The following is a 19,891-nucleotide window of genomic DNA, read 5'->3' as shown; positions in this document are numbered from 1 at the left end:
AAGTCATGAAATCTTGGTAAAGAACCCCTAACCAGGGACAGATTTAAGAAAAAAAAAAAAACAAAAAAACAAAAACAACTAAAAACCAAACCAAAACAAAAAAACAAAACAAAACAAAACAAAAAAACAAAACAAAACAAAACAAAAAAACAAAACAAAACTGCAATCAATGGCTTAAAGAAAACTAACAAACTAACACTGAAATGCAAGTCTTCAAATTATCCATTTCCAAACTTTTCTGAGACATTAAGTGTAGAGTCTATATTGTTGCTTCAGCAGCATAGAAGTATCCCTAGAGACACACAGACCTGCTGTGCTAAGTAATAGTCACAGAATTCACAGGCTTTTAAAAAACATCCCATCCTCCCCAGCATGGTTTGTTAAAACCAAATATGTTCACTCACTGGGAAGTGTAAGAGGTATAACACTCTTAATTTCTAAAGCAACAAGCAGAGAGCAGACAACCATACTATCAAGGTTCAACAGGCATGAGTAGTTTCATATTACATCAAATAAAACAAGTTTGACACACAGCTAATGATATGTTTGCCTGTGATTTGACTGCATTGTAATTTGACCTAAATGCTGAACACTTTGTGTAAATTACTGTATTTATTAGCAATGACAATCTGCTAATGTTTGCAAGGCACTTTAAAGTTTATAATGCACTTTAGATTATCTCATTATGTCACATGAGAAGATCTAATGAGTGAAGCAAACGTTACTTTAAATCACTCAGTGTCATATTAGAAAAGCTGGATGGAGGCTCCTAACTCTTTCTTTGGCTGAGGAAGCTGAAGACTGTGTGAAAGAATCACGGGCTTTCTGTTGGCCAATTGACTATCCTAATTCCAAGTGATAGCTTTTCTGTCTTATCCTATGCCACCTCTCACTTACCTGGGTGTAGTACTTTTCCCCAGGTAATTTCAGTCTAAGGGAGAGGTGGAGATAGCATCTTCTGAATTATCAACCCCTTTCCATAGTTTTTATCCCTTTGCCTTATTCCCAAGGCTTATACATATATTTCTTAATGCCAATCCACGTTTTAAGCCATCTGAATTTTCAGCTCTACCTCTAGCTGTGAATATTAGAAGGAACATTTCATTTCAGCACATTGCTTTTCAGACTTCAGGGCATTTTTCTTTAAGCAAATGACAAGTGCACAAACAACTTAGTTTTCATAGGAAGCTTTTCACTATCTGGTCCTCAGAGTTAGTTCCACTTAGCTGTGGTGGCACAAAACAAAATTCAAATGCCCATGAAGTATTAGATTAATTTATACTCACAAATGTTCACACATGCCATTTTCTTTGTTTGAAGACATAAGCCTATTTATCTAAAAGCTTCAACACCTTATATCTGTCCCAAAATCATTAGAGTCTCTTGGGGATGATATGAAGTAAATGTCCAGAGATCCATTCATAAGCTAGTTAAATCAGCATCTCTTTGTATAAAAACATCCATCTTTGAATCTGGAGTCTGGGATTCTTGTTTCATAATTTGTAGGGAATGAGTGAAGGAGAGAAGTTCAGAACAAGTAAATCTCTGAGTGAATGTATATTGTTTGACATGAACTGGCCCTATCAAGAACCAAGGAGTAAGAATGGAGGTAAATAAGCAAAGCTTTTCCTTAGGGTTAAGTTTGGAAAGGCAAAATCTTCCTCTGTGTAAGGGTCTTAGTTGCTCATCTATTGTCATGATGAAGTGTCATGACCAAGTATTTAATTGGGTGCTGAATGAAGCAGTAGACAAACATGGTGTTTGATAAAGAGATGATTTAATGGAAAAAACACAAATTAACAAATCTTTCAAGTAAATGAGAGAGATAGAGATCATGGTCTCTTTGATTTTGAATAAAAAGGAAAGATTATTCAGGCAAGTTGTAGTATCAGAATTAAAATACAGAAATGTTATAAGATCATAACTGTTTTAAGTACCAGAGTTTCTTGTATTTATTTTTCTCTAGAAAAGCCAACTTTTCAACTCCAGAAAATAGAGATTTAGGGATGATGAAGAAGGATTGATTTCAAAGTGATTTTAAAGCTTACAATGCTTTAGGGCTCCCTGGAAGTGGGCTGAGCTCAATGGAGACTTCTAACAACATATATTAGTTTTTCCTAGTTTTGACAGTTCTATAAATAAATATGATTTGTGTTTCATAAGTACTCAGTCCAGATGTATAAGAAACAGCCAACCAAAGCTAAAGATCCTAAAAGAGCAAACAAAGAAACAAATTTAAGATTTCACAAAATACAGTTTATGAATGACTCACTGACAAGCATATCTCCCTGCTTCTGAACAGCAGGAAGACCCGTATACAACAAGGCAGGACATTTGGATTGATGTGCTGAATTAGATAAAAGTCCCTCTACCCCAGCCCATGTTAACTAGGTCTTTCTCAAACACCATCGACATGCCAAATGTTAGTTAAGACACAGCCCATCATCAGGGCTGGTAAGCATGAAACACTTGACTGACTGTATTAGCAGATCTTTATCCTTTAGGGTTTGGATTCATGCCAGGGTGAAGTGTTTGATAATGTGGCCCTTGTAATCAATATCTTACATGTCATTTTCAACTGAATCCCCCACAGTTCTTGAGTTTAGCTTTATGTTTGTAAGCTTCTGGTATGCCATTTTAGGTCTCTTATGATTACTGCTTCATTTTGTGTCCTTGGGCATTTAACCCCAAAACACTGCAGCTGAATCATATATCTGTTCTATATTCACATTTTTGGAGAAACTTTTACTATCTTTTCTGTCATAGCTATGCCAACTTACATTCCACCAGCTCTGAACAAGGGCTTTGGATTCTCAACCTCTTTTCTCAACACCTTCACACACACACACACACACACACACACACACACACACACACACACACACACACACACACACATACAATACACACATACACACACATACACACACCACACATACAATACACACACACACACACACACACACACACACACACACCATTTTAGATGTCATTCCAGTAAGTGTGTGTGTGGTAAATCTCACTGTGATTTTTAGTTCTACATTTCTCTCTGATGATGAGTTATGCTGCTGTTTTTCTCTGTCATGTATTTGCTCATATTTATTTGTTTGTTAATTTGTAATTACAATATAATCCCCTTCTCCATCCTGTGACCATCTCCTTTATCAAACTTAGGTGATGGTGAGTGATACTGGGTCTGATGGATGTGATAATTTATCTCTTGTCCATGTTTTATTATCAAGGATCTATAGTCACATCTTGCAATTCTGGCCAGTAAGCCTCGACCAATAGCCTGGTAGGAATTTGGAAACCTCCATAAATATTTTCCTACTCTAAAAAAGATACACATATGAGGAAACAGTCTCCTTTCTTCTAGTGGTACAGTTATGTGTTCCTGATGTATCTGGAACTATAACCAACCCTACTGTGTTAGGAGACAAATTTGAGGGCTTTATTGAAAGTGGGGAAGCCAGAACCTGACACTTGATGACTTTGTAAATGCCATATTAAACCAACCTGGGATGATGGCCACACTCCTGGCTGCTTTCTGTGTGACATAGGGAGTGAGTATGCGGTTGGAGCCACTTTCAAGTTTCTCTTTCAATATTGAGCAACCTGAAACATGATCAATTGCCTGTCCTGCTGTGTGGTTAGATGAAGACCATCTCTTGCAAATGCCTTCACTTAGACATGTTCGCCAGTGGCCCAAACTTACCCACAAGTTTACAGGTTGCTTCTAGTGGTTTTCATAGATACTATGACATCACCTTGTTTTGTCCCCCTCACCAAATATTTGTGATAATAGCTTTTCACAGCATATCCTAACTCCACATAAAATTTTATAGCAAGCAGTAGCAAACTGAACTATCATTATTTTTCTTGTAACTCACTATAATAGGAGATAATGCTACTGAGACAGTAATCACTTCTATAGCCTCTTTGACTAGTGGGCAAACAATGACAGCAGTAGCAATGACTGCTTTCTTTCTTTTTCTTTTCTTTTTTTTTTTTTTTTTTGACAGTTACATTACAAGTCATAACATTTAGTCTTACAGTAGCCTTAGCTTTATAGGTCAAGTATTACTGCTGTTTGTTTTGCTTTTATTTTTATTTTTTTCTCTCACATTTATTTATTATGTGTATGTGCGTGGAAATCCATGCCATTGTATGGATGTGGATGTCAAAGGACAACATTTGAAATGAGTTTTCTTCCTTCTATGGTGTGTCTCCTAGGGAAGAAACTTGGCTTTGGGGCTTCGGGACAAGCATCTTTACACGTTCTGCCTCCTAACCAGGCCTTGTGTGCTCTTTCAGAGGTCTCACTCTTAGCCACAGCTGGCCTTGACACGTGACCTTCCTTTCCTAGTTTCCCAGTCCTGGGGTTACAGGCCTACACCATATACTTTACTCTGCAGGGAGAGATATTTAGAGCAGCTGCTGTGTTAGTACATATACCCAATGTATATGTATTTGAGAATTCACTTCTAACAGACACATAGAATGAATGGATGGAGAGCCTAACCCTGCACTTGTCTCAGAATACTGCTTCTTATTGCTCACTGTTTAACTCCTGTGAACTGCTAGCTATGAAGCCAGAGAGTCCTGCTGCACTTTCTCTTTTCATAGGGCAGAGCCTCCTATGTACTCTAGTTCTCACCAAATGTAGCTGTGATCTTTCATATATGGTTAACTCTTCTCTCCTTTTTATCGCCTGTGAATTTGTTATGTGTTCTTTGTTTTGAAGTCATCAATTGGAATGCTGTACAGAAAAGGACAGGTCCTCCAGCTTCTTAATCCTCATGTACCACCTAATATAGTAAAGACTTTCTGCTTTTTCATACCACCTGTCTGTTGCTGTTTTTGAAATTCTAGTTTAAATTCTTTGCCCATTATTTAGTCAAGTTATCATTTTTATGTTTTTTATTTGCCTACTTTGTTATTTACCTTTTTATGTTGAATTATAGGAGCTACTATGTTTGCAAGCATTGTCTTTTATTCTCAATATCTTATTTAGTTATGTGACCTCACAGTTTTCAGGGTTTTTCCCCCCAATTTTGCTGTTTGTGATTTTTGTCATAATTAGGAGATTATTGTTGAAATCACCATCTGGATTTTTCTTATGTCTTCTTTTGGGAATTTTGTCTTCAGATCTTACTTTTAAATAACTCAGTTTGTTTATATATAGTAAAAAGGTTATAATTTAGTCTTTCACATGAGAGTATTGTTTTCTCAACACCATGAACTGAAGATAATTATTTTTTATTAATTAAATTTATTCATTTATTTTACATCCTGACCACAGTTTCCCCTCCAGCCTTTCCTCCCATTCTCTCTTCCCCTTTCCTCCCCTATCCATTCCTCTGTTTTTGTTCAGAAAGGGGTATGCCTCCCATGGGTGTCAACAAATCATAGCATATCAAGCTGAGATAGGGCTAGGGTTCTCCCCTAGTATTAAGGCTTGTTAAAGCAACTCAGAATGAGGAATAGGTTCCTAAAAGCCTGTCAAAGCATCAGAGAGAGGCCCTATTCCACTTCTAGGAATCCCACTAGTAGACCAAGCTATACAACTGTCACTCATATGTAGAGGGCCTAGGTTGGCTCCACCAAGGATTCTTAGCTGTCAGTCCAGTGTCTGTGAGCTCCTGTGAACCCAGCCAGGTTAGTTGTTTCTGTGGGTTCCCTGACTCCTTTGGTTTCTACAATACTTCCTCCTTCTCTTCAAATGGATTCCTGGAGCTGTGCCCAGTGCTTGGATGAGTATCTTTGCATCTGCTTCCATAAATTACTGGACTAAGACTCTGATGACAATTAGGATAGTCATCAATCTGATTACAGGACATGGACAGTTTAGGCTACCTACCCATTGTTGCTACAATCTTATCTGGGGTTATCCTTGTAGATTTGTGGGAGTTTCCCTTGTACCAGCTCTCTACCTGACAAGAAAATGTCCCCACCCATCAAGACACCTCTTTCACTACTCTCCCCCTCCATCCCACCCCCTACCTGAAGCCTCACATTCCCATCCACACCCACACCCAGTTTACACAGGAGATTTCTTCTACTTCTCCTTCCCAGGAATAGTCATGCACGCCTCTTTGGGCCCTTGTTGTTACCTAGTCTCTTTGTGGCTGTGGATTTTTAGCCTGGTTATCCTTTATTTTATACCTAATATCCACTTGTGACATGTTTGTGTTTCTGGGTCTGGGCTTCCTCACTGATGATGGGTTTTCTCTAGTTCCATCCATTTGCCTTCAATTTTCCTGAAGACATTATCTTTAATAGCTATTTAAATGTACTGTACTTTACTTATCCATTCTTTGGCTGAGGGACATCTACATTGTTTCCAGTTTCTGGCTATTATGAATAATGCTGCTATGAACATAGTTGAGCAGATTTTTTGTGGTATGATTAAGCATCCTTTGGGTACGTGCCCAAGATTGATATAGTTGGGTCTTGAGGTAGATTGAGTGCCAATTTTCTGAGAAACCATCAAATTGATTTCCAAAGAGGCTGTACAAATTTGCACTCCCACCAGAAATGAATGATTTTTTCCTTTGTTCTTCATCCTCTCTAGCATAAGCTGTCATTCATGTTTTTATTCTTAGCCATTCTGACAGGTATAAGATGAAATCTCAGATTCATTGTGATTTCTATTCTCCTGATGGCTAAGAATGTTGAACATTTCCTTAAGTGTTTCTTGGCCATTTGAGATTCTTCTGTTGAGAATTCTCTATTTAGATCTGTACCCCATTTTTATTAGATTTTTTTTTATGTATTTCATATATTTTGGAGTCAGCTCTCTGTCGATGTGGGGTTGGTGAAGGCCTTTTCCCATTCTGTAGGATGTAATTTTGCCTTATTGACAGTGTCCTATGCTTTGTAGAAGCATGTCAGTATCACAAGGTCCCATTTATTAATTGGGGATCTCAGCATCTGTACTACTGGTGTTCCATTCAGGAAGCCAATTCACTCAAGACTACTTCCCATTTTCTCTTCTTTTAGGTTCAATGTAACTGGATTTATGTTGAGGTCTTTGATCCACTTGGACTTGAGTTTTGTGTATGGCTGTAGCTATATGGATCTATTTGCATTCTTTTACATGATGACCTCTAGTTATGCCAACACCACTTGTTGAAGATGCTGTCTTTATTTCATTGTATAATTTTTAGCTTCTTTGTTAAAAATCAAGTATTCATTGGTGTGTAGATTTATGTCAGCATCTTTGACTCGGTTTCATTGATCCATATGTGTGTTTTTATGCCAATATCTATCAAGCTGTTATTATTCCTATAGCTCTATAGCTCTATAGTAGTGCCTCAAATCAGAGATGGTGATACCTCCAGAAATCCCTTCATGTACAATATTGTTTTAGCTATCTTAGTTTTTTGTTTTTCCATATGAAGTTGAATATTATTCTGTCAAGGTATGTTAAGAAATGTGCTGGAATTTTATATTGGTTTTGGTAAGGTGGCCATTTTTACTGTTTTAAGCTTACTATCTATGAGCATAGGAGATTTAACATTTTCCTTGACTGATGATTGTATTTCCTTTTTCATATCTTCAACACCTGAGATTCTCTCTTCCATCTCCTGTCTTCTGTTGGCAATGCTTGCTTCTGTGATTCCTGTTCACTTACTCAGAGTTTTTGATTTCAGAATTCCCTTCATTTGTGTTTCTTTATTGCTTCTATTGCAATTTTTCAGGTCTTGAATCATTTACTTCACTTGTTTTATTTTTTTCATGACTTTATTGGCATTCTTTAAAAGACTTAATGATTTCTCCCAATTTTTAAAATCTTTTCTTCCATTTCCTTAAGGGAATTTTTTGCCTCTATCATCTACATAAACGTATCCCTAAGATTTGTGTGTGTGTGTGTGTGTGTGTGTGTGTGTGTGTGTATGTGTGTGTGTGTATGCTTCAGATGTATTGGAATGTTCATGCTTTGCTATCATAGGAACACTCGGTTCTGTTGTTGCCATATTGCCCTATCTGTTATTGAATGTGTTCTTCCACTGGTGTATAAATATGTCAATTTGGCATGATTATAATTCTGAATGTTGATTCTTATGTTTGTCTATTTCAGATGGTTAGTTTTCTTCTTTTGTTTTTTTTCCTTTATTGTTTTCTGCACTAAATAGCCATGGTTTCTAGTGTCTGGCATGCCTTCAGGTCCAGTGTTGTGTCTCAGCTGAGGTTTGTGAGGATTTAGGTGTCAAGATCCACCCTGACCTCATGGGCCTACGGAGTCTGCTGAATTTTTGGGGAAAGTCTGACATCAAGAGACGATGATGGGATAGAAGGGGTTGGGCAACAGAGTGGGTCTTGGTGTCTTACTTGCCTACTGCCTGGTGGAAACTGCACTTGAGCAATGTAATTCCACCAGAGTAGTGGGCAGGTCCCATCTGCTCTGCTGATACAGAGATGAGAGGGGGAAGCGCATGAGATGTGCCCTATGGCTTAGGATCTGGATGGAGATGGGGCAGCTCAGCTGGAAGGCCCCTCACTCACATGCTTTTCTAATTGGTATGGGGAACTTATATCTTATTATGTATCTTTTGCACTCTTTTAGAACATCATATGCTCATGTACATATGGGTTTGTTTTGTTCTTCTATTTGGTTATTTTAATGACAAAATGACACTGTTTTCATTTCTATAAGTTTATCATAAATTTTGAAATCAGCATTATGAAAAATTAAGTTTATTTTACTTCTCCTTAAGTATGTTTTTCTATTTAGGTCTTTTATGGTTCCATATGAACTTTCAGATAACTTTTTCTGTTGGTCTACTTGCTGTTCAAGAGTGCAGTTTTTAGGTTTATGTTTGTATCTATGCTGTTTTGGTCATTGCTTCCAGCTTCACTTTATTGTGGCTGAAAAAAAATATAACTAATTCTGTTTTTTTTAAACTACATTTTATTTTATTTTAGTATCTCCCTTCCATTATTAGTTGTTTAAGATGTTTTTATTTTTAAACTCTAAAATTAAGGTTTTTAACATATAGTGAAATATCCATCATTCCACATTATCAGCAATATCATATCTACTGGTTTTGTCATTGTTCAGGTCTTGCTTTTGTGTCATTTCTGGGAGAGACTGCTTTAAAGCAGACCTCCTAGTATTTGGGCTTTTACATGCTTTATACTGCCACTTTGCTAGGGCCAGTATAATTCCCTACTTACATTGTGTTAGTTTTTAACTGAGCTTTGAGACAATTCTCATGGTTAGGAAATTCTATTCAGAGATTCATGTTGTTTATAGGATTTAATGTTAAATTGATTAAAGCACAAACTTCAAAGTCAAAGGTTTTATTGTTGTTTTTTGCATGTGTGTTTTTTGTTTTTGTTTTATTTTGGTTTGGTTTCTTTTTTTCTAGACAGGGTTTCTCTGTATTGCTTTGGAGCCTGTCCTGGAACTAGCAAACTATCTCTGTAGACCAAGCTGGACTTCAACTCACAGAGATCTGACTGCCTCTGCCTCCCAAGTGCTGGGACTAAAGGTGTGTGCCACCAAAGCTCGGTTCATCCTTTTCTTTTAAAGCTCTACTAATAGACAGCATCTGCTGAATGAGACTGAGGAAACTCGGAAATTGCACGTGACATGATTTGCCTAATGTTCACTTCCATTACAACCTTTGTAAATTAAATATATTCAAGTGTTTTAAACTACAAATTTAATAAGCATATATTTTATTTAATTAATCTTAATTGTTGACAGACCAACCTGTGGCTACTTAATTTCAGAAATTTAAAAATTAAACTTATGAATATGCTAAACCTCAAGTTTCTGTTTAGTATCAGACACATATTTAATGACTTCAAACTTAAATCTCAATCTAATTTAGGCAGTTATGCATTTCAAATTAGAATTAAAATACACTGTCTTATTCTAATTGGTCAAATTATACCAAACATTAATAAGAAAATATAATATCTAAATGTGAATATTTTAATTTAAAACAGTATTGTTGGGTGAATTATCTTAAATTGTTTATAAGTCATTTTAAGGTACCTTAGAATTCCAAGGAGCTATTAAAAATAATGAACTATTTCATGTAATTTTGTGATCAGGGTTTAATTAATATTTTGTGTCCAGTCTCCTATTGCCTTAAATCCCAATAATTGAGTGTGAATTTCTGACACAACACACCATCTAATATTTCGCTAGTGACCCTCACAGGATACTCTGAATCTGGTGTCTTCACATTATTGATATCTCTATGTAGAAAGAAAGCTCTTCGAAGTTGGATTCAACTTGAAGATTCAACCATGACAGCTATTTCTTTAAACTGTCCATGTTTAGAGTATCCATAGATATCTTCCCAATTAACCTCAAAGACATTTTAAATGTATTGACTACTCTGTCTTTTCAATTATACAATGGAGAATAGATATTAAAGTTGTTCCAGTGAGTTCCCTAAACAAATAATTTCTTTGTGTCCAGTTGCAGCCCTAATACCAGGTGACTATAAAGGTTCAGTTTTTCAGTCGTTCCAGTAGCTTTTCTTACCATCTTTAAAAATAATTTTTTTTTGAAAACCCTATCATTTCCAGATGGCAGTCATTACTTCTAGTTAAGTGGGATCCTCATTACACTCCTGGCAGAAATAAACAAACATCACCTATTGTCTCACATTTCAGAAATAATGTCTTCTAAGTCAGCAAAGCTGAAGGATAGAAATAAATCACACCTTCCACAGGCACATTATTTAGAACTGCATTCAAAGAGTCCAGCAAACAAGAGGCCAAGAGGAGCATCTCCACTCTGTTGTTCCAAGAAATGTATAGTGGTAAAGAGGAATGTATGTATATAGTATGTATATATGTTTTTCATTCTTGAAATGACTGCTGTAAAGCTATGGATGTCCTCACTGAGCTAGCTACTCACTTAGCTGAGTTTAATAGGATATTTTCACATTAATTTTTACTATACGTATATGGGTGTTGTATAGTGTTTTCAAACAAGTTGATTCTGTGACATGTTTATTGACAAATAACTTTTAGTATGAAATGGGCTCTTTGTTCTGAAACAAGACACAGGATACCTACATGTAACCCATGATAAAAGTTTTGATAAAGCCTTCACGAAAAGAAAAAGAAAGTGAACAATAGAAGTAGGCATCTAGTTTGGAAAAGATGGATTGTTCTTTTCCCTTGTTAGAAGGTCAAGTAGCTAGCATAAACAAAGCCTTACTGAGAGTGTAGTTATAGTCTATGCTTCAGGAATCATGGTCTGGAACACTGGTTTCTTACATGATTAAGAAATGATCTATACTGTTGGGGCTACTCTCTTTCTCTCACGAAGGGTAAGAATATATATATTAGCCACCCAGATAACATTTAATACATTTTCAATGATATTCAGACCAGGATATATTAGTGGGTCACAGAGTATCCCAAGTTTGTTATAATTGCTATATATTTGGACAAAAAAAAAAAACCTATCATCTAGAATAAAGTACCATACACCACTTATCAATTTAACCTATTATCTATACAAACTAAAGTGTTGTCCTGAATAAGTATGTATTTCAACTTTGAACTAGATTTTAACAGTACCCACTAATCTTATCTGCTAAAATGGACCTAATATTGTGCAGGTTAATAGTTTGTTCTGGCCATGTATTATTTGATAGTCTGTATTAAATACTTGGTCTCTTAGATCTCAAAGATCTGCAAGGATCAGTTTGTATATAGGTTGAATATAAGAAGATTTGTTTAGTAAGTAGATATGTTGTTGCTCTAGAAGCTCAGAGGTATGTTGCATACATTTATGTATGTGTGTGAACTTTTTTATTTTATTAGGTATCATAGTTGGTTAAAATTATTGTTTGTATTCAAGCCTATATGTTTTTAACTATAAAGTATTTTGCTCACAGTTTACTGTAAGAATTTGAGAAGTGTCATTACATATACTGTGCATTTATAAAACAACAACAGCAAGTTAGCAGGTATGAAATACAAGCTTAACTTGAACCACCGGACCTAATACTTACTCACTAAGAACTCAAATTTATTGTTGAAACATGGATGTATTTGAGAATAAAAAGTGTCAATGTAACAGAGATGAGTACTGCTATTTATGCAATTTAATCATACCATCATGTAGCAGATTCTGGCAACTGAAACTTTGTCCAGCCGGTGATGATTTCTTTGACTTGATCATACTTAAAACTGGAAGTATCCTAGATCATAAGCAACATGCAAGAGAACAGTCTTTAAAACTCTTTTTGAAAGCTTTCAAGCTTTATAATTCCCTTTCTCTTCCAATTTTTTAATAAATTTCTGTGAGATGTGCAGTGCAAAGGTTGCCCTGAACTAGGAAAGAATATGTCACCATCAAGCATATTACTCCTAACATCCTCACTAGGATGGTGAATTACTGAATCATCACAGGATTTCCAAAATTCCTGTATTCATGTATGCATGGTGGATAGGCTACCTCTCATTTCCCACTCCTCAGGCCCTATGTTCTTATTGTCATCCCCTTTTAGAGAATCAACATGCAATGAAAACCCCATAGCCAGTTTGTGATACAGCAAGACATCACAATAAAATCAAGGATGATATACTATTGTCCTTGTCATGCTCAGCCTGCTAATGGAGAATAAGACAGAGAAATTAAATGACTAGTTACAAAGTGTGATCTAAAGTTGTGATAGAGGTATATTAAAGACCACATCTTAAAGAGCATGTGATACTAGAAACAATACCTCATTAAGTCATAGAGCTTCACTACCATTTTCTGTAGTTCAACTAATTTTTGCTGATATAAAAATAGAATGGGACCACTGTTAAGTGTATAATGGTGACAATCATTTTCACTTCCTTGTTACAAGCAGTTTTCCTGCCAGCCTGGTCCCATAGCCGCATCAGCCCCAAATAACACACAGAGACTCTGTATTAGACATAAAGCTGTTGGCCTGTTACTAGTATTTCTTATTGGCTAGTGCTGTCTATCAATCTAAGTATTTCCACATGGTCTTTACTTAACAGAGAGAGGGTCTGGACTGCTGCTCTCTCAAGTCTCTGCATCTTGAATCTCCTCTTACCTCTCCATGAATTCCCTTGTCTCCTAGTCCCCCAATCCTACTTTTCTATTGGCCAACACTGCTTTCTTCATTAGCCAATAAGAGAAACATATTTACAGAATAACATCTCCCTCCACTTCCTGGTGGATTCCCTCTTAGAAAATGAATATTCACTGTCTATACTTGTGGTATATGTGAAACTTTCCTCAAATTGGCTCACGTTTATTTTAAACAGGCTCTGCTTTTGTAGAATAGCTTGCATCTAGAGCCTTCATGCACACAAAATGTGGCTGGTAGCATAAGCCGTCTGCTAATTGATTCCCTCATTTTATTATACAAAATGATCACTCCTTCTACGTACCAAGATGAATAAGCTTCATAATTAGCTAGTTCTTGCAGGTGTAGGATATGAGAGTCCTTTAAAACTGGAATGAAGATTAGCTCAGAGAGCTGTCTCGGAGGGCATTTATAGCTAGAATCTATACTCTTCAGTCCTGCTCTGCCTTCACCTTTGCTCTCTGAATCTTCAACACTCTATATAGAATTGTCTTTTAAAGTCTTACAATATTCGTTGCCCCCATACTAATTAAAGGCCTTAGCTCCCAGGTTTCCCAGGGCTTTCCTTGTTGTTCTCAAGTTAGGATTCAGAAAAATCATAATAAATGGTTGTCATGGAGATAGGCATTAGCATGTTTATCTTAATTAAAAATAGAGTAATTTTAAAAATAAAAAATATACTTACATCTTTGTGACATAAAACAAGTCTTATTAGACAATTTGTTTTTGCCAATTAATTCATATGGTGACATTTCTCATAAACCAAATGATTATGCTCAGATCCAACTTCGTCAGAAACATATTTCATGAATAAAATAAAAACTTTCAACCCCAAAATATATTAAAACTTACACTGAAATCAATATTATTTCATCTTTTCCAAACCCTTGTTAAGGGGTAAGCAGGATGCTTTTAAATTGTAAGTTAGAAGGTAAAATGGACATATGTAAATTTACCTGGTAAATCTTTTTTGATGCACATTTCAGATAGTGGGATATTATATCTGTTATTAATGTTTAATAAAAAGGTTTATTTTTATAGATCATTTAAACTGCTTACATTTCTTTGCTTCTTGTAAGACTCAAATCAAGGGCCATACCACAATGAAATAAGTGTGCTATCATGAGAGCAAAACTTAAGAAAGTAGTGACTGTCCCATTCACAAAAGTGCTTGTCAAGTGTTTTTATGACCTAGAGAGGGAGCACTTCCTTTATTATTTCATTGTCTTTTTGGGTGTCTCTGATTCTGGTTTAGTGAAACATCTGACATTAAAAATAGACTACTTTGCTCTTAAGTTTTAAAGTGTAATACTGGGGTAAAATTAACAATGAATCTCCATTCATTCTAGCAATAAGTCCTAGTTATCCAAAAATAAATGGACACACATTTATGTAAAAGTAATGCATTAATTTTTTATAGCTACTCCAGTAAATCATTCCATCGTAGCTGCTTAAAACAGTGCCAACTCAACATCATAGTGTTCCACAGGGACAGGCTTCTGAATGAGGCTTCCAGGACTGATCAAAATCAACATGCCTGCAAGGCTGTGTACCCTAGAGTTGAACCCTTCTTTGTGGCTTTTAAGGTTCTAAGAAGCCACCTTCATTCCATGACTCATCTTTTCAAAGTGCATCTTTTTTAGCCTCTGTTTTTGCCATCACATGTCTTTTTCTCTGATATTTACCCTTTTGCTTCCCTTTCACAAGAATTCTTGAGATTATATGGCATATACATGGATAGTGCAGGTAATGTCTTCACCTCAAAATCTTTAGTGTTATCTAGACAGTTATTTTACCTGGAATAAATCCAGGAGTAAAGAAATATACTCCTGGATTATAAGATGAATGTTGATCCATCATGAGATGATTATGATTTAATATATTTTCCTGTTTGTCTTTAAATTCTCTTAGTAATACAAAATATTTTGTTCTAAAAATTCAAATTTAGATGTACAAGATTTTATCTAAAGTCATGAGTACTAAAAATTAGTGTCTAATGGCTACAGAAAACAAACAAAAAGATTAAGATCTATGGAACTAGACTAGCTACATGAATTCAAAAGGAAACAGAATGATATGAAATTTACAAGTATTTCATGTAACAAAGAAATGGATGATGGTACATATTAGATCATGAGGTAATTAGATTCCTTTGGCTGTATTGAAAAATCTAAAGACAATTCTTTAATTTAAAATAAAAATATGTCAATGGTCTTTTGTTTTGTTTTACTTTGAAAATTGATCTAGTAGAAAGGAATTAGATGACAAAAGAAAATTGTATTATAGGCTACATAGTTTAAAATTACTTACATGAAAAATTATTTTTTTTAAAAAAAGTGTAATTTGGGATTATAGGGTGCAATTATTGTACCACACTGAAGTAAGTTCTTCTGGTCTGCATCAAGTCCATTGAGCCAAAGACAATTGCCAATATAATTTTATGCATAATCAGTATGTAACTTATTTTCATTTCCATGTTCTCTGTGAGAGCGGTCTTATACATGAGTGGAAGTAATTACACAGGGTTCCTTTTTTAGGACTCTTGTTAATAATACACAAGAAAGTTGCCTCTCTTCCCCCATAAAATACGTGAAGTAAACTCTAGGTCTTAGTAGTGCTTCATTTTATGTAATTGGTAATCATTACCCAGGCTTCTGTCTTTTTGTAGAGAACTCTATGTGGCACCTGTTTATATGGAGATCAAAAGATCAAGTGGATGATCTTGACAAATGTTCTACTTCATTAAATTGTTCTCATGGGGTGAGTTTGATGGGGATGGCTGCTAACTGTTTACTGAGTTGCAAAAGTTCAGGTCTTTGGAGAGTCACCTTTTAAGCAAAGTCTTTAAGGGGACTTTTAAAGGTTACATTGACATATGCCATCCTTACCCCTCAATCTTCATGCTTCTGACCTCTGAAGAATGCTGATAAATAGCCTTGTGAAGGAGAATTTATTTCTTACTGGAGATATTGGTAACAATGGCTTGGTGGCGAAAAGGTAACGATTTTCCCATGAGAACACAGGAGCTTTCTCTAGGTGTCATCCTTTTGGTAAATTGAATGGCTTTTCTTATGGTAATGTAGCAAATGTATGATCTGCACATTAAGAAGCTGTCTGGATAGGGAAATGTATTGGCATTTTAGCATTATCTGAATTATATGTTAATAGTGACTTTGTCACATTAAATCAAATGACAGGTCAAAGCAAAAATTACAAGCTTTCTTAAGATTCAGAAAATTTATTATCCTCTAGGTCTGAATGTCCAAAACACAGTAGATAATTAAGGTAATGGAAACAGGCTTTATTGAATTTGTGTTGGACATACATCAAAATCAGAGGTTTTTAACTCTCATTTCAATAAACGTTTAATAAAACTTTTTTTTGCTACTTGATATCAACTTTATACCAACAAGAAGAAATTTGAAAGGGCTTTAACTGGCTCATGAGATTCAAATCCCCTTTCTACCTTTAAGATAGCGTGTGACTATTCACTTTTATTTTTATTCTTTAGTTCTTATTTGCTAATGCCTAACTATTGGAGGAGATTCATACATTTTAAAATCAGTGAATTAGTATTTTATAAGCAGCTTCTCAAATCTCAGTCCCAAGCCATCTCCCTTGGTCTATATTCAAGGTTCAAAAATGATCCAGCACTGATTTATTTTACCAGAATAAAGCCTCATTTATAAGTAGAAAACCACAACTTTATAATTTACTTTTAGAAAGCAATCAGAATCTGGGTGAAATATGATGGAGCTAACCTTAAATGTGCATTAATTATTTTTTTCAGTACTGAAAATGAATGTGCCTGGCAAGTGTTCTATCATTGACATACTTCCACAGTTATTTCTTTACCTTTAAGGTATAACTTTCAAAATGAATTGGTTGAGAAAGGAGGTAGATATTTATTGATGTGTCAGATGAGTTTCCTAAAGTCAAGGGATTTCTGCACATTGTTTTCTAAAAGACAATGGCCACTCTCCAAATTTGGGGCATTTGATAGGATAGCGTGGAGTTAATATTTGTTGGGCTGAATTAGAAGTGAAAAGCAAAACCAGGATTTTATTAAGGGAAAAACAGAGTCAATTGACTGTTCAAGACATTAGCAACATCTTTAATGTCTTTTTGAAGCAGAAAGTCATAATCCAATAGGGCAAATAAACCTTGCATTAATAAGGGGCAGGGAGATAAATACCTGACCAATAAAAGAAAAGTTATGAGAATTTTGTTGCTCATGGATATGTAGATCTGGGATGTTGACTTGGAAATCCACATCATTTTACTGGGCTTGTTAAGACTTCCTGGATTGAGGAATGTCAACATGACTGTACAGGCTGCACTGGATGAGAAGTTCTGGCCTCAACTCCAACCTTGTGCCATGGTCCTTGTGTTTTAAACAGAGGAGGTTCTTTGGGTATGGAGCTGTAGCTGAAGCATAGAACACTTGGAGAGAAGATACTAGATCCTGAGGTCCTTTCTCAGAAAGATGTTTTTATATATAGATCCTACCTCCTTTCTTTTGCATCAGGAACCAGAGTTGGACTGTGCCCTCTTTTGAAGATACCTATTTTTCAGATTTGTGGCTCATATAATAAATTTGATTACACTGCATTCTCAGTTGTGATTGAATGCACAGGAGCTGTATAAGTTCAAGCCAGAGAAAAATCCTGGCATAGACAGAGGAGATAGGCACAAAGTTACCTCCAGCTAAGGAGCTATTGACGAGTATTAGCTACTAGGAGGGGAAGAATCATTTGTTTTAAGGATGTGGAATTTGGTGATCCAATTGCTCTCCAGTGGAAGACCATACATCCAAGAGTTTGTACATAGTGCAATCTTAACTTAGTGGGTTAAAAGAAAAATAAAGAAGTGCACAAACTTGGAAGATCAGGGGAAGGGGAGGTGGATCTTGGAGGAGTTGGAGAAGGGTGGAGGATGAAATGATTAAAAATATAGTGTATTAAAAAAAAGAGAGAGAAACATGAACTCCATCTAGTTATTTTCTAAACAGACTTGCTTTTGCCTCAAAGAGTAATATACAGGTTGATCTTTGTTCGTTTGACTTACCCCCACTAGCATCTGACTTTCATAAATTTTACATTAAACATAAAAGTTAAATATAGTGTATGAAATTCTCAAATACCTATTAAAATCAAGAAAATAGCCTTTAAATGTCAAAACAAAAAGTGAATGATTTTGAAACAGACACCTTTTCCTGAAAGCTGGCCTTTGCAGTAAGGACCAGTTTCCAAACTCACTCTGTGCTTCATGTTGATGACTTCAACTTTCACCTCCAATCTCACACAAACGCAATTATTTTCCTAGTGTCTGCAAGGAAAAGCTTAACAGCTGCTTGATGGGTAACCAGAGGAAGTTTAGAGGAATTCGTTTGGAATAAGAATGAAGCTTTAAACTTCCAGTGTCAAGAACTCCATTGAACTCTATTTACAAAAATGGAGTCTCATTAAGAAGAATGTAAGTCAACGTCACTTTCACCCAGTTGCTTTAGAGGAAGAGGTGTTTATAGGTGTGTGTTTCTTCTGGTTCTCTTCCTACCTGTGGTACAAATCGGTGGACAAAGGCTCTGGCTCTTGGTCTCTGGCTTACTCTCTCTATCTCTCTCTGTCTCTGTCTCTCTTTCCCCGTTCCTTTTCTTTTGTTACTTTGCTGTAGGTGCCACTAGACTTCTATTTCTGCATGTGAGGAGTCTGAAAGCTTTCAGTAGAATTTAGTAGTAGGCAGCAGAATTTGTGGATGTTCCGATGACTAGTATTTTGAGATTAGAGCAAATTTAGCAAAAAAGACAATAAAGCCCTAAAAAACACAAGATGTTTTGTTTTGTTTTAACATGGATTTACATTCCTGAAGATGTCCATTTCCTGTGCTTCTATACCTTGAGTACTGAATACTAGCAGAGAAAAATCATCCAGCCTAGCTGATTGATATCTCTACAAATGCATGGATTTCAAGCTTGGTTAGGCCCCTGGACTATCTGCTAATTCATGGCTATTTATTATTTTTTTTCTAGTCTTTATAACACTTTAGCAGAAAAAATTTCATTTATGCAATTCACTGTGTTTTAAAAACACCATTTTTATAACGGGCTACTTTCTGTTCCATCATATGGTTGTTTAATAATGCATTTAAACATTCTCTTATTGTTAAGCATGAATGTTGTTTCCAGTTTTTAGCTGTTATGAATTATGTTGCCATGGATATCTTTGTACTAAATTCTCAAAAAAATCTTCTATTATTTCTTTACAATGTAATCTTACATGTAGAATTACTAAAGTAGAAAAGAACAAAATTCAAATGTATGTGTATATACTTATACATATGGATATGTTTATATAGAAATAATGAAAAATATAATCACAAGAATATTTGTGTATGGATAAACTTACATCATTCATAAACCCAAACTTCAGAAGTTGGTACAGTTAACACTTGACTGAATAATCCTTGGAAATGTTTTATGAATATATTGTCATGAGTTTGTCAATGTCTCCTTACATTACTTGTCTAATTGATGTTCAGAGAAACATGCTAGTGCCCACTTTAAATGTTTCCTACGAGTACCTTGATTGTTATAATGAAATAAAACCAATATGTTGGGAAATAATATTCCTTTGTTCTTTTGTGAGAGTTCATATAACTCTAGTAGAAGAGTTGATTATTCTTTTGTACATTGATTATACATTTCTTCTTTTGTAAGAAGACTTTCACATTCTTTTTCCTACATTCCATTAGAGGACATAGTTGCTTAAGTTGTAGGAAAATAAAATTAGCAATGCAGTTGAAGAAAA

This window comes from Phodopus roborovskii, unplaced genomic scaffold (assembly GCF_943737965.1).
Source record: "Phodopus roborovskii unplaced genomic scaffold, PHOROB, whole genome shotgun sequence".
In the NCBI taxonomy this organism is placed as follows: domain Eukaryota; kingdom Metazoa; phylum Chordata; class Mammalia; order Rodentia; family Cricetidae; genus Phodopus; species Phodopus roborovskii.
Note: the sequence above shows the minus strand (reverse complement) of the source record.